Source organism: Schistocerca piceifrons, chromosome 6 (genome assembly GCF_021461385.2).
Source record: "Schistocerca piceifrons isolate TAMUIC-IGC-003096 chromosome 6, iqSchPice1.1, whole genome shotgun sequence".
NCBI lineage: Eukaryota > Metazoa > Arthropoda > Insecta > Orthoptera > Acrididae > Schistocerca > Schistocerca piceifrons.
The window spans coordinates 593274800-593287602 of NC_060143.1; the positions used below are offsets into that span (position 1 = coordinate 593274800).

At 47.6% G+C, this 12803-nt stretch overlaps 1 non-coding gene across 1 annotated transcript; it reads right to left on the minus strand.

Moving 5' to 3' along the window:
- Positions 1-9520: 9520 nt before the first annotated feature.
- On the minus strand, positions 9521-9595 carry Trnat-ugu. The gene has a single exon. It is a non-coding gene; the product is annotated as a tRNA-Thr (tRNA).
- Between the last annotated feature and the right edge of the window lie 3208 nt (positions 9596-12803).

The window sequence follows — 12803 nt, forward strand, 5'->3', positions numbered from 1 at the left end:
TGTGTGATGTCCTTAGGTTAGTTAGGTTTAACTAGTTGTAAGTTCTAGGGGACTGATGGCCTCAGAAGTTAAGTCCCATAGTGCTCAGAGACATTTGAACGATTTTGATACAGCAGAGAGGGCTGTGAGGCGACGTGAGCCAATAGCACGCTGACTAGCAAGTCACACCAGGACAGGAGCGGCCCCTACACGAGGGGAATGAAAGCGACGCGCCGGCCTCACCAGTAGAACCGGACTGGGAGAGCCACGTGACTAGGTTGCATGGGAATTTTATCTATCGAAGGACACTGATTAGTTACATGTCGCCAACTGATTTCGACCCACCTTGTACACACGCAAGTTACGTATTGTCAATTCAAATACTGTGATAAACTCTGTTAATATGATCTGCTTGTATGCTGTGAAGGTATCCGAGAAAACAGCTTCTTAGGCGCCCTATATTACACGAGTGGTCAGGATCCCACAATAGGAGGCTGGAAGATAATTCTGAGAAAATTTCTAATTCTGCGATAAATGGCAGCCTACTCTGAATTTAGAGAAATCTGAGTTAAAGCACAAGAGTAGCAATAACAAACCGGTCTTGCTTGATAAAGTCAGATAGAACAAATATCTAGAGCTGAGTTGCAAAGCGATACGAAGTGGAACGAGATCGTGGGGACGTCAGTAGCAGAGGTGAGTGGTCACTAATTTTATTGGGAGAATTTTGGGAGAGTGTGGTTGATCTGTAGAGCAGGCCGCGAACAGGACGCTGTTCTCGAGTACTGCTCGAGCGAGTGGGGTCCCTGCACGTGGTCGGATGGAGGGCACCGAAGCAACTGAGAGGCGGGCTGCTGGATTCGTTACCGGTAGATCCGATCAACACGCGTGTATTACGAAGGTGCTCTGTGAACTGCAGTCCCTAAACGGAAGATGACGTTCTTTTCCAGGGACACTGCAGAGAAAATATAGCGAACCGGCATTTGAAGCTGACTGCAGAACGAGTCTACAGCCGCCAACGTACATTTCGTGTAAGGACCACGAAGTTAACGTAAAGGAAGTCGGGGCACGAACGGTGGCATGTAGACGGTCGTTTTTCCCTCTGTTTTCGGGCGGAATAGGAAACCGCCAAATGACTAACCTGTTGTCTCTGCGGAGTGTGTGTGTGTAGATAGATGTACGACTCTGGCGCTATAAATGGGCTGATGAGGCGAGACATTGAGAGCAGTGTGCACCGCGGGACTGAATGCCACCTTGGGGCACTGCGGACACGTGCTGCGCTAAGAAAAGTAGTAAGCGCAGCACAGGCCAATGAGGAATCGTTCTATATACAGGCTGTATTAAAAAAAAAAAAAATCATCCGTTTTGTCACGTCTATATTTCTGAAACCAATAAACATAGACAATGAATTTTGTTTTTTGATGAAGGGGAAACTCAAAAAGTTATCATCATACCTTTTTAAAGGTGTTCAATATGCCCCCCTTGAGATGCACGGCATACGCCAACGAGGTATTCAAATTCTTCCCACAGTGCAGCGAGCGTGTCTTCAGTTACAGCTTCCACAGCTGCTGTTATGCGGTATGTCAGGTCATTCATTGTCGTTGGTAACGGAGACCCATAAACAGAGTCCTTTATAAATCCCGACAAGAAATAATCGAGCTGCACGGCGAACGGATTTCTCCTTGTGAAACTATGGCGGGTGCGTTCGACGTCTTGGTCAAAGACACTCGGGGACGGCCCAGGGATTTGCCTTTTGATAAACAACCTGTTTCTCGGAATTGTTCATGCTGTCACCTAACGCTCTGTGCGTAGGAGGATCCACGAGAGTCACGCTGAACAGTTATTACTGACCCGCACTGCGCAAAACGTAGAAAACATAAAGCCTTTCTCTTGTCCCGACACCATTTTTACAAGTACTGAAGTGGGCGCACACTGCTGCTACCTAGCGGAAACCGTGTACAACTCGAGAGTTTGCTCTTTCCGACAGTAGACTGTTCACGCACGTATCTCAAATAACATAACAGTTATGATTTTTTTTTTGATCGAATGATTCTCTTTGGTACACCCTGTATCCTCTGTCGATAAGCTGAGGAAAAGAGCAGCGGCTGAGATGGGGGAAGCGTCCTCTCGCGGAAGAACGCCAAAACTGCCGTTAACGGCACCTCAAGCCACCGGCATACAGACCGTGGTGTCGAACGTCAGCGCTGAGCGCGCCTAGCTCACCGCCTTGCTGAACGCGCACAAGCCATGCCACTTGTGCGTACGGTGCGTGGTCTCCACGTGGTATACGCGTTGGCAACGCTCTTCAGCGGCAGTTATTGGCTGTATCTTGGCTCGTAAATGACACTGTTTAGGAAATGGACGGGCGTAAAATTCCTATATTAGCTCTATTAAAATGTACTCTCCTCTCTTGTCCATATGCTAGTCAGGCAGTTCTCTTTGTGGTATTCATAAATAAAAACTTGGATACCCGTGAAAATTTTATAAGGCAAAAACGGAAGGACCAAGTCCAGTCAATAAGGACACCGACTTATAAAAGTTCCATTAGAAACAGTGCGATACACATTCACAAAAGTTCTCCACATAAGATAAAAATTATTTCACCATTCTCACTGTTTAGTAAAACCCTAAGGTAATTCTTACTAGATCACTGTCCCTACCTGGTAGCAAAATCTCTACATCGTTTAAATTACAAAACTTAAAAGGAGGAAAAGGGCAAAATATCTTACTGTAGGTAGTGCAAGGTGTCCTGTAGACTAGGCCAATGGAACAATTTCACTCCTCAAAAGGAGTGCACTTATACAACATCGCATATTACAGTATATACTTATGTTGAACTAATAAAAATGTATTTTTTGTATGTAGAGGGACGCGAACGACAAAGACATAACGTCATCTGATTGCGGATCCGTGGTGCTATTCATTGCGGTTTTTAAGCTATCTTCCCGACGCCCAAAGGGAGATGTTGGGCAAAGTGGGCAGGGGTCGCAACCCGAGGCCTGGCTACCAAGTCCCGTTCCCACCCAGCAAAAACAAAGGAAAGCGTAGGGAACGTGGAGTAGATGTACAATGAACATCATTCATTTATTTTTCTTTTCGTTCTTTTTTATTTTATTTATTTATTTTTGTGATTAATACCACCGAGAATATCAGCAAACCGGCGTCACGCGATGAGGAGAGCGCAGCAAGATGTCAGACTAAAGTGAACGTGCCGATAACCAGTGAATATGTCGGTTCCAAGTGTGGAAGAGACAGGGATCAACCCATCGTGACAGGAACACTCCAGCTCGGGGTGGCTTAAGGAAGACACTGCAGAAGAAACTGGAGAAAATTTGCCTGTGTTTTGGATTGCGGACAACTGCACAGTGGCGTTCATCAAGGAACTGCCAGAAGTGAAGGATACATTTGTCGCTATCAGCAAATAAGAAGTGTACTGCGTGTCCACGTATCCATGTCACAGAGATCGTCTTTGCTTGAAGGAAGTATCCGGCACCGGGAAAGACGAGCACTTGAGAAGGTATGTGATGAAGAGTCGTACGGGTAATTAGGGACAACACCTGTCGCACCGAGAACCAGACGCCTCTCGCCGATCCGCACACCAGGCGGTGCTCGTCTGTGTCCGTAACGTCACAGTCGACACAGAACGGAGTGTCTGCGAGGTCTATCCTGTGAAGGCGTGACGGGCATCCTGGCTTCCCACTGACGGTCAGGATCCGTGCAGACGGGACGTCAGTGTCAAGATAAGGAGCGCACACCGATCGCCAAACGGCACGCCAGTCCACTTCGGGAAGCTTCCATTGACCTGTGCTGCTGATGGAAACCACAGATCGCCTTCGTGGAAGTCAACTGCGCCGGCAGTTTCACAGTACGGACGTAGTCCAATTCAAGAAAAAAATGACGGAAGTAAAAGAAGGGCGGCGGCTCTTCGGAAAGTTCGATAGGTGCTGCGAGAGCGTGTGGTGCAAGGGCCTCCAGCAATAGGCTGGTAAGGAACGCAGGACTACGGCACCACAGCGTCACGTGAAAGCCGATAAAAAAGGCTACCGCTCTGTCAGGCACATCACACAGACCTAAAGTGACCACGTTCCCCCACCTACCTTGTTACTATCTCCTGAAGGCTTCAGTCGTAAATATATTACTAACTGAATTTTAACTAACAAATTGTCAATGCGTTTTTAATGGATCCCCAGCACGCCGGTGCCCTCAAATGGCATACTCCCATAATACGCAACATACAGTACTTCTTTTACTACGAATATGACGTTTCTCGTCATTTCATTACAACGTGTCATACAATTAACGGATGGTTCCAAGAGCTCCTCTGGTTGCTGGTGCTCAGAAACGGCATACGAGGTTCAACTGAAAGCCAGTATGGCGCCTCACAACTCTGCAGCGAAGGGAGATGGCGTGTTTGTGACGTAGGTGCCGTTCTACTATTCCACTGGTCAACGTTGAAACGCACGTTCAGAATATCTGACATTCTAGATATTGCTCTGCACCTTAGGAACGATTCCCCAACGTGCTTTTCCACACGCTGACGTCAGAATTTCAGCACCCTCCACGATCGGATGCACGGTTTGTGTGCCGACGGCTCAAGAATCTATTTTTCTGTCTAGCAGTGCTGTGGTCCGTGAATTCTCGCCGTGCTCGGTTGTTCAACATAGTTACACGAGAGACTAGTTTCTGAATTCGGTATACTGTTAACGTATTTGGTGGAAACAAAACACTTGCTGAGCCAGCTCGACTACTCTGTCGGCAGTGATTCGGAAGGCGCGCTGGAGACAGCTGAGACGGCCTGCAAGCGCGCCCTGTGGGGCGGGGGCGGCTCTTCTCAGCGCTGGCTGTGCCGACGGTGAGGACCGCAGGCGAGGCGGTCGCCTTGGCGGCTGCGGCAGACGCCGCATCTCCGTGGCCCGTCGGCCGCGGCCGAGCAGCTGCAGCTGGTCGCCTGTCCCCGGCGGCTGAGGGGCGCCACCGCAGCTGCTCATCTTGGTGCTAGGTAGTAGGCGGCTTTCACACTATGTGATCAAAAGTATCCGGACACCGGGCTCAAAATGACTTACAAGTTTGTGGTGCCCTCCATCAGTAATGCTGGAATTCAACATGGTGTTGGCCCACCTTTAGCCTTCCTGACAGCTTCCACTCTCGCAGGCATACGTTCAATCAGCTGCTGGAAGGTTTCTTCGGGAACGGCAGACAATTCTTCACCAAGTTCTGCATTGAGGAGAGGTATCGATATCGGTCGGTGAGGCTGGCACGAAGTCGGCGTTCCAAAACATCGCAAAGATTTTCTTTAGGATTCAGGTCAAGACTCTGTGCAGGCCAGTCCATTACAGACATGCCATTGTCACGTAACCTTTCCGCCATAGGCCGTGCATTATCAATAGGTGCTCGATCGTGTTGAAAGATGCAATCGCCATACCCGAATTGCTCTTCAACAGTGGGAAGCAAGAGCGTGCTTGAAACGTCCATGTAGGCCTGTGCTGTGATAGTGCCGCGCAGAACAACAAGGGGCGCAAGGCCCCTCCATGAAAAACATCACCACACCATAACACCACAGCCCCCGAATTTTACTGTTGGCACTACACACGCTGGCAGATAACGTTCACCAGGCATTCGCCATACCTACACCCTGCCATCGGAACGCCACATTCTGTACAGGGATTCGTCACCCCACACAACGCTTTTCCACTGTAAAGTCGTCCAACGTTTACGCTCCTTACACCAAGCGAAACGTCGTTTGGCATTTACCGGTGTGATGTGTGGTTTATCAGCAACCTCTCGACCATGAAATCCAAGTTTTCTCACCGACCGACTGACTGTCATAGTCCTCGCAGTGGATCCTGATGCAGTTTGGTACTCCTGTGTGATGATCTGCATAGATGTGTGCCTATTACACACTGCCACCCTCTTCAACTGTAGGAGGTCTCTGTCAGTCAACAGACGAGGTCGTCCTGTACGCTTTTGTACTGTACGTGTCCCTTCACATTTCCACTTCACTATCGCATCGGAAACAGTCGACGTAGGCATGTTTAGGAGTGTGGAAATCTCGCGTACAGACGTATGACGCAAGTGACGCCCAATCACCTGACCACGATCGAAGTCCGTGAGTTTCGCGGAGCGCCCCATTCTACTCTCTCAGGATGTCGAATGACTACAGAGGTCGCTGATATGAAGTACCTGGCAGTAAGTAGCACCACAATGCACCTGATATGAGAGCGTATGTTTTTGGGGTGTCCGGATACTTTTAATCAGACAGTGTATGTGTACCCATTCGACCCAAATACACCGTCGATTACGATAGCTGTGCCCGCGGGACGTCGGGCTTTGATCGTGGACGAATGGAAACGTGTCACCTCGTGGGATAAATCACGTTTCCTGTTACGCCAGGCAAATAGCTGGTCGAAATACGTACCTCATCACGGATGCGGGCCGATAGGGGCACAACTGTGTTATGAGGGGCGGGGGGGGGGGGGGGGGGAAGGGGTGAGGCGTTCACGTGGGCTTCTGTAAGAAATGCGGTAGTAGCGCGGAGGCACAGTGACCCTAAATAACGAAACGTTTGTCCACTCCCGTTACCTGAGTGGTCAGCGCTGCAGAATGCCACGCCAAGGGGCCCGGGTTCGATTCCTGGCTGGGGCAGGAGATTTTCTCGGCTCAGGAAACAATGGTGTTGTCCTCTCCATCATTTCATCCCCATCTCCGACGCGCAAGTCGCTCAATGTGGCGTTGAATGCAATAAGTACTCGCACTCGGCGGCCCAACTTCCGCGAGTGAGGGACTCCCGGACCACAATGCCGTACGCTCATTTACATTTTTTGACGAAAAGTGTGAGGCCATGCAAACGAGTGCTAAAAGGGGGTCTTTTAATCTTCGATTAGACGATAATCTAGTCAAATTTAAAGGGCGTAAATTGCACTACATACGCAGGAATTACAATTATGAACAACTTAAATTGGCCGGCTGATGTGGCCGAGCGGTTCTAGGCGCGTCAGTCCGGAACCGCGCGACCGCTACGGTCGCAGGTTCGAATCCTGCCTCGGGCATGGATGTGTGTGGTGTCCTTAGGTTGGTTAGGTTTAAGTAGTTCTAAGTTCTAGGGGACTGATGACCTCAGATGTTAAGTGCCATAGTGCTCGGAGCCATTTGAGCCATTTTGAACTTAAATTTCGAGGAACAACTAAAAAATGTTGTGGGGAAGGCAAACCAAAGACTGTGTTTTACTGGCAGGACACTTAGAAAATGAAACAGAGCTTCTAAGAAGACTGCCTACACTACGCTTATCCGTCCTGTTTTAGAATACTGCTGCGTGGTTTGGGATATTTACCAGATAGGATTGACGGAGTACCCCACAAAAGTTCAAAGAAGGGCAGCACGTTTTGTATTATCGCGAAACAGGGGACAGAGTGTCACTGAAATGATACGGGATTTTGGCTGGACATCATTGGAAAAAGGCGTTTCACGTTGCGACGGAATCTTTTCACGAAATTCCAATCACCAATTTTCTCCTCGGAATGCGAAAATATTTTTTTGACGGCAACCTACATAGGGATAACCGATCACCATGATAAAATAATGGAAATTAGTGCTCTTAAGATAAGATATAGGTGTTCGTTCTTTCCGCGCGCTGTACGACACTCGAACAATAGAGAAGTGTGAAGATTTGCAGAGTATCCGTATAAATGTAGATGTAGACAGCCCTCGACTGCGTGAACACTGCCTCGGAGCAGCTGAATCCCGTCGTACTCGGTGTCGTCCCGGCGGCTACGGCAACTTCTGTCGGGGTAACTGTCCGATTACCGAGGCCAGCAGCGTGGTAAGGCTATTTAAGGAGCACGACGGTGAATTCGTGTCGATGTGTTCGCTATCTGGTCGCAATGGAATAAATCCACAGAGCAGAGGGGTGTAGTTTTTGAGAACTGCCTAACTTGTGCGTCGGACGTCTGGTGCCGCATAGCTCCTGTGCCATCCGCGTCGTGCAGACCAGGTGTTGCACGGCGGAGCGACGCGGCGTCGAGCGCACGGCCGCCGTCGCTCACGGCGCCCCCCCGGTCCTTGAACCTGCTGCCGCGGCCGGCGCGGCGGTATTCCGCTGTCCGCGGCCCTCTGCGGCCCCAGCTGGAGCTGGAGCACGTGACGCGGCGCAGCGCGGCGCGGCGGTCGGCGCCGGCACCGGCACGTCGCTCGTAGGCGGCGGCTTCCCTCTGGCAGAGGCAGCGCGCACTGCGTACAGGTTCAGGCGCACACGCGCAGTCGAAAGCGACACATTCTCGTCGCAGATCGTGGTCCGCCGGTTCGAAGGCCTTCGATACGATCGATCACGTATACCTGCTGCCACTGTACCGTTCGTACCGATTGGTGCCGTAGGTTAGCCTCGGTAGTGACGTCATTTTCGGTTCTTTATCGGAAGCTACTATTCTGGAAGCTTCTGAAGCCTGTTACCGATCGGTCCACCTGCCGATTTTTCGACAACTGTACGAAGAGGTTTTGGATTTCTGTACGGCTCTCTCGTTCGGTTCGGTGTGATTGATTTACACCTAGAATTTGCTATTTTAAACATATTGAGCGGTTTTAGCTTCAGATTTAGTGATTATATCACTGAAGAATCACCAGGACACGTCCAGGTGAAAAGTAAGTTCATACTAGACTCTTTTCTTTTGTTAGAAACATGGTTTGTGTTGTTATTACTGTGATTGATTATAACATACCTGTTATTTTTTATATTATTAAGAGTTTAAAAAATCATTAAATTCCAAAAGGTCGCTCTGCTAACGTCTATCACACGGGTGTTTGCTGAAATTACTAGTGACCTCGCGTACTTTCTTCCGCAGAATGGTGTACATATTAATTACAGAAACGTGTTTAAAACCTTTAAGTAACGATGCAAAGGAATTTTGTGAAGCCTAACAGGGGAAATCTTCCAAAATTTCATGCACTTACCGCTTACGCCCGCATCATTCGGCAACGAAGTTAGCCTGCGTCTCTTTCGACTGCAATTATGTGGATTAGTACGTAGCGACTTCCGAGTGCGTGGTCAGACGGGAATCTGAGAGCACAACTTAAATTACTGCGAATGAAACTAGCAGCGGTCCTTTATATTTGAGCTTGTCAGAAGTATTTATCTGCAATCGAATCCATAACAACAGTTGACAGAGATGGAAGATTCCCGACGCAATATTTTTAGCCTACACCATCATACATGCGACATTTTATGCGTCACAAGCACGTTACAAACTACAGCTACTGCACTCGCCACACGTTCTCGAAAAGGCGTTATTTTAAATTTTATTTTTTATGAACCAAATCGTGTAAGTATCATACAGGGAAGTAGGCTATTTCATCATTTGAATCTCTAGGAGCGAGTTACAACCACATTATATGCTATATACTTATATGGATATGGTGTCTGTTCTTTCGGACATGTCTGAAAGAACAGACACCATTGATGACCTGCAGCTGTTTAGAGCGAAATTAGAATTATATATTAATCCATTCAGCTGCTCACGGGCGTTGATATATATCAACGGGGGCAGGTGAAAATGTGTGCCCCGACCGGGACTCGAACCCGGGATCCCCTGCTTACATGGCAGACGCTCTATCCATCTGAGCCACCGAGGGCACAGAGGATAGTGCGACTGCAGGGACTATCTCGCGGACGCATCCCGCGAGATCCACATTCTAACCTTATATGTCCACACACTACATTCGTACTGTCCCTACCCAACACACTCATTACTCGTGGAAGAAATTCTTACCAAGTCCCATAAGCGTTCGGGTAATATGTTCGCATCCGCACAGAAGAAGGTCATGGTAGGTATTGCCAGAACTATATACTTATATAGATATGGTGTCTGTTCTTTCGGGCATGGTATCAGACGACTGAAAACTAATATTTAATACTACCTCAACTTTGCACGCTGATTCCAAATCTGTTTTCAGTTTTTTTTCTATCACATACAGTTTCCCCACATTTAGCCAGTAACTTATTTGTATTGTTGGAGGTACATTTCTCAGTATGGCCCTGTATAGCTTTAGGTTGTTACACTTGTTGATGCTGGTTGTTGTTATGTGAGCCAGAAAGTGTTGCTTGTCTCACAGGCTTAGATTACTAGTGCTATATGTGGTTATTCTGTAAATTTAAGACAGGAGTAATTAAACACTTGGCCTGCTGTTAATTGTTACTAGTGTGTCAACACGCACGTGCGTGAAGAACCTAAATATTTTCTGTTACATTTTGGGAATTGTACAGTGGCTTAAGAGATTTTGTGTGAAATACTTGCCATGCTTATTTTAAAATGAAACTTGGTGACGAGCACAAGGGACGGGTTCCAGAGACAGTTTACCTCTATTGTGTGGAAAGGTTAAGGTTGTGGATAAAAGGAAAGAAAATATGCATTGCATTTGTGATTCCAATGGTATGGAGAAAAATAAGAGACAAATTGATGAAGGACGAAGAAAGGTGTATGACCGCCTTCCGGTTACTTAGAACTTTCTGTAAAATAACGAATATCCTAATTACAAATCCATTGTAGAAAAAAATTGCGAAATTTCAAGAAGATGGGTCGTTAAATGAGTGTGAAAGTCCATTATCTATACTCACATATCTACTACTTCCCGGGAATTTGGGACATTATATTGAAGAGCAGAGTTAACGTTTCCTCCGAGATAGTAAGAGGGGCTACCAGCGACATCGGATAGCACCTATGTTGGCCGGCTCCTGTTGGGTGTTGAAGAGGGACAGTCATCATATATAATGATCTACAAGGAAGCCAAGGAAGAGAAATTTTAATAATTTATGGGCCACTGTTGACTTCTTTTTTATATACAAGGTAGTCACGAAACAAATTAGAGGAATTCTGAGGAGTATTTTTTAAATGTATTTCATTTTTTTAATGTGTTTTGATTAAAAACTCACCTTGTGTGAAATGGTTTAGGATACATTTGCGGGCTCAGAAGAGAAAATTGTCAAAATAATGCTTCTTATTTTATGTAAAATCCTGGTGTGATAGACAAAAATAGTTATTTCGAGAATCCGCATAAAAAATCGATTCAAGAACACCTACTTTCAATAAATTGTCTGACAAAAAGATCAGATTAGTGTTATTAATGGCCCTTACGCAATTGCAGTCGAACCACTCCCGGTGAGCCGGCCGTTGTGGCCGAGCGGTTCTAGGTGCTTCATTCTGGAACCGCGTGACCGCTGCGGTCGCAGGTTCGAATCGTGACTCGGGCATGGATGTGTGTGATGTCCTTAGGTTAGTTAGGTTTAAGTAGTTCTAAGTTCTAGGGGACTGATGACCCCAGATGTAAGTCCCATAGTGCTCAGAGCCATTTGAACCATTTTGAACCACACCCGGTGAAAACCGAACAGTCGGCGACAGCTATATCGACAGCAAGTATCCGACTCTGTTGCACAGCATATACCAAAGACCTGTGCGTCGGTGTTTCGAACGCGCAGGACCTCAGGAAGCTGCGAGACGAATTAGAGGAATACGCTACTGCTACTGGTGTTGGTGCTCAAACCGACAACGGAAAAGCAACACTGCTCCTCAGTGGAAGTGCATCCCAAATCCACAGGCACCAGGCCGGACAATTCCGTCGCTACCTTGGCGTACGATGGAAGGCTAATTCGGACTGCACGGTTACTAAGAATTGGACGGACTTAACAGCGCCGGATTTGAGTCGTATTGCAAGTAATTTCGATACCTAGTGACATGGAATACCCGTCGGATTTTTTATTTGGGTCGTCAGTCTTCTGGCTAGTTTGATGCGGCCCGCTACGAATTCCTCTCCTGAGCCAACCTCTTCATAGCAGAGTAGCACTTGCAACCTACGTCCTCAGTTATTCACTCGATGTATTCCAATGTCTTCCTCTACAGTTTTTGTCCTCTGCAACTCCCTCTAGTACCATGTAAGTCTTTCCCTCATGTCTTCCATTCCTCTCCGATTCTGCACAGAACTTCCTCATTCCTTACCTTATCAGTCCACCTAATTTTTAACATTCGCCTGTAGCACCACATCTCAATACCATACAACGCTGTACTCCCACCGATGCCCGAATCGCTAGCAATGAGTTTCTAAAACGCACATCTCTTCTAGGTCAGCTTTAAGACGCTCCCTAGCGTGGGAAGTCAGCGTGCGGAGCATCTTCTCGACAGTATGCGAGCGGAAGGCAAGAAGCAGGGTCCTCGGCTTGTCCAGCGTCTAACTGTAATCCTGCAACCGCAAAACTGGCAGTGCCAGCATCGCCCCGGCATAGAGACATAATCCGCCAATATCTTTTGGACTTCAGCTACGTGCGCGCCAATTCAGAGCGGCCGTATCTACTGTGCACGAAAAATGGTTATGCGCTCACGATGGAGATAATTAGTAATCCCAGTGAGCTGTAGGGCTAACAGAGTGAATCGAACACACTGCGGCACAATAGAGCAACGCTCATACGCCGTCTAAGTTATCTTGTCGACGAATTATAAACTCCGTAAGACTGACCTCAGTACGACTCCAACGTGTGGGTTCTGGTCAAGAATTGGTTCTCTTATACACAGATACACACGTGGTAGCGAGATGGAGGTGTGGACAAAACTTACACGGAAACTGACATTCCTTGTCGCGACAAGAAGAATTATACAGGGTGAAGAAAAATTCGCGCACTCGCAGCGCGATTCCTCACATACTGACGATACAACAATGTCTCTCACAAAATTTCGTCCTGCGCATATTTCGGGCAGTAAATAGACGTTAAAGACCGGCACTCTGGCAACACAGTACGGTAACTACCTCTGTCACGAGATACCATTAGTGTTGTCCAGTTGGTGCAGTGGATAGCG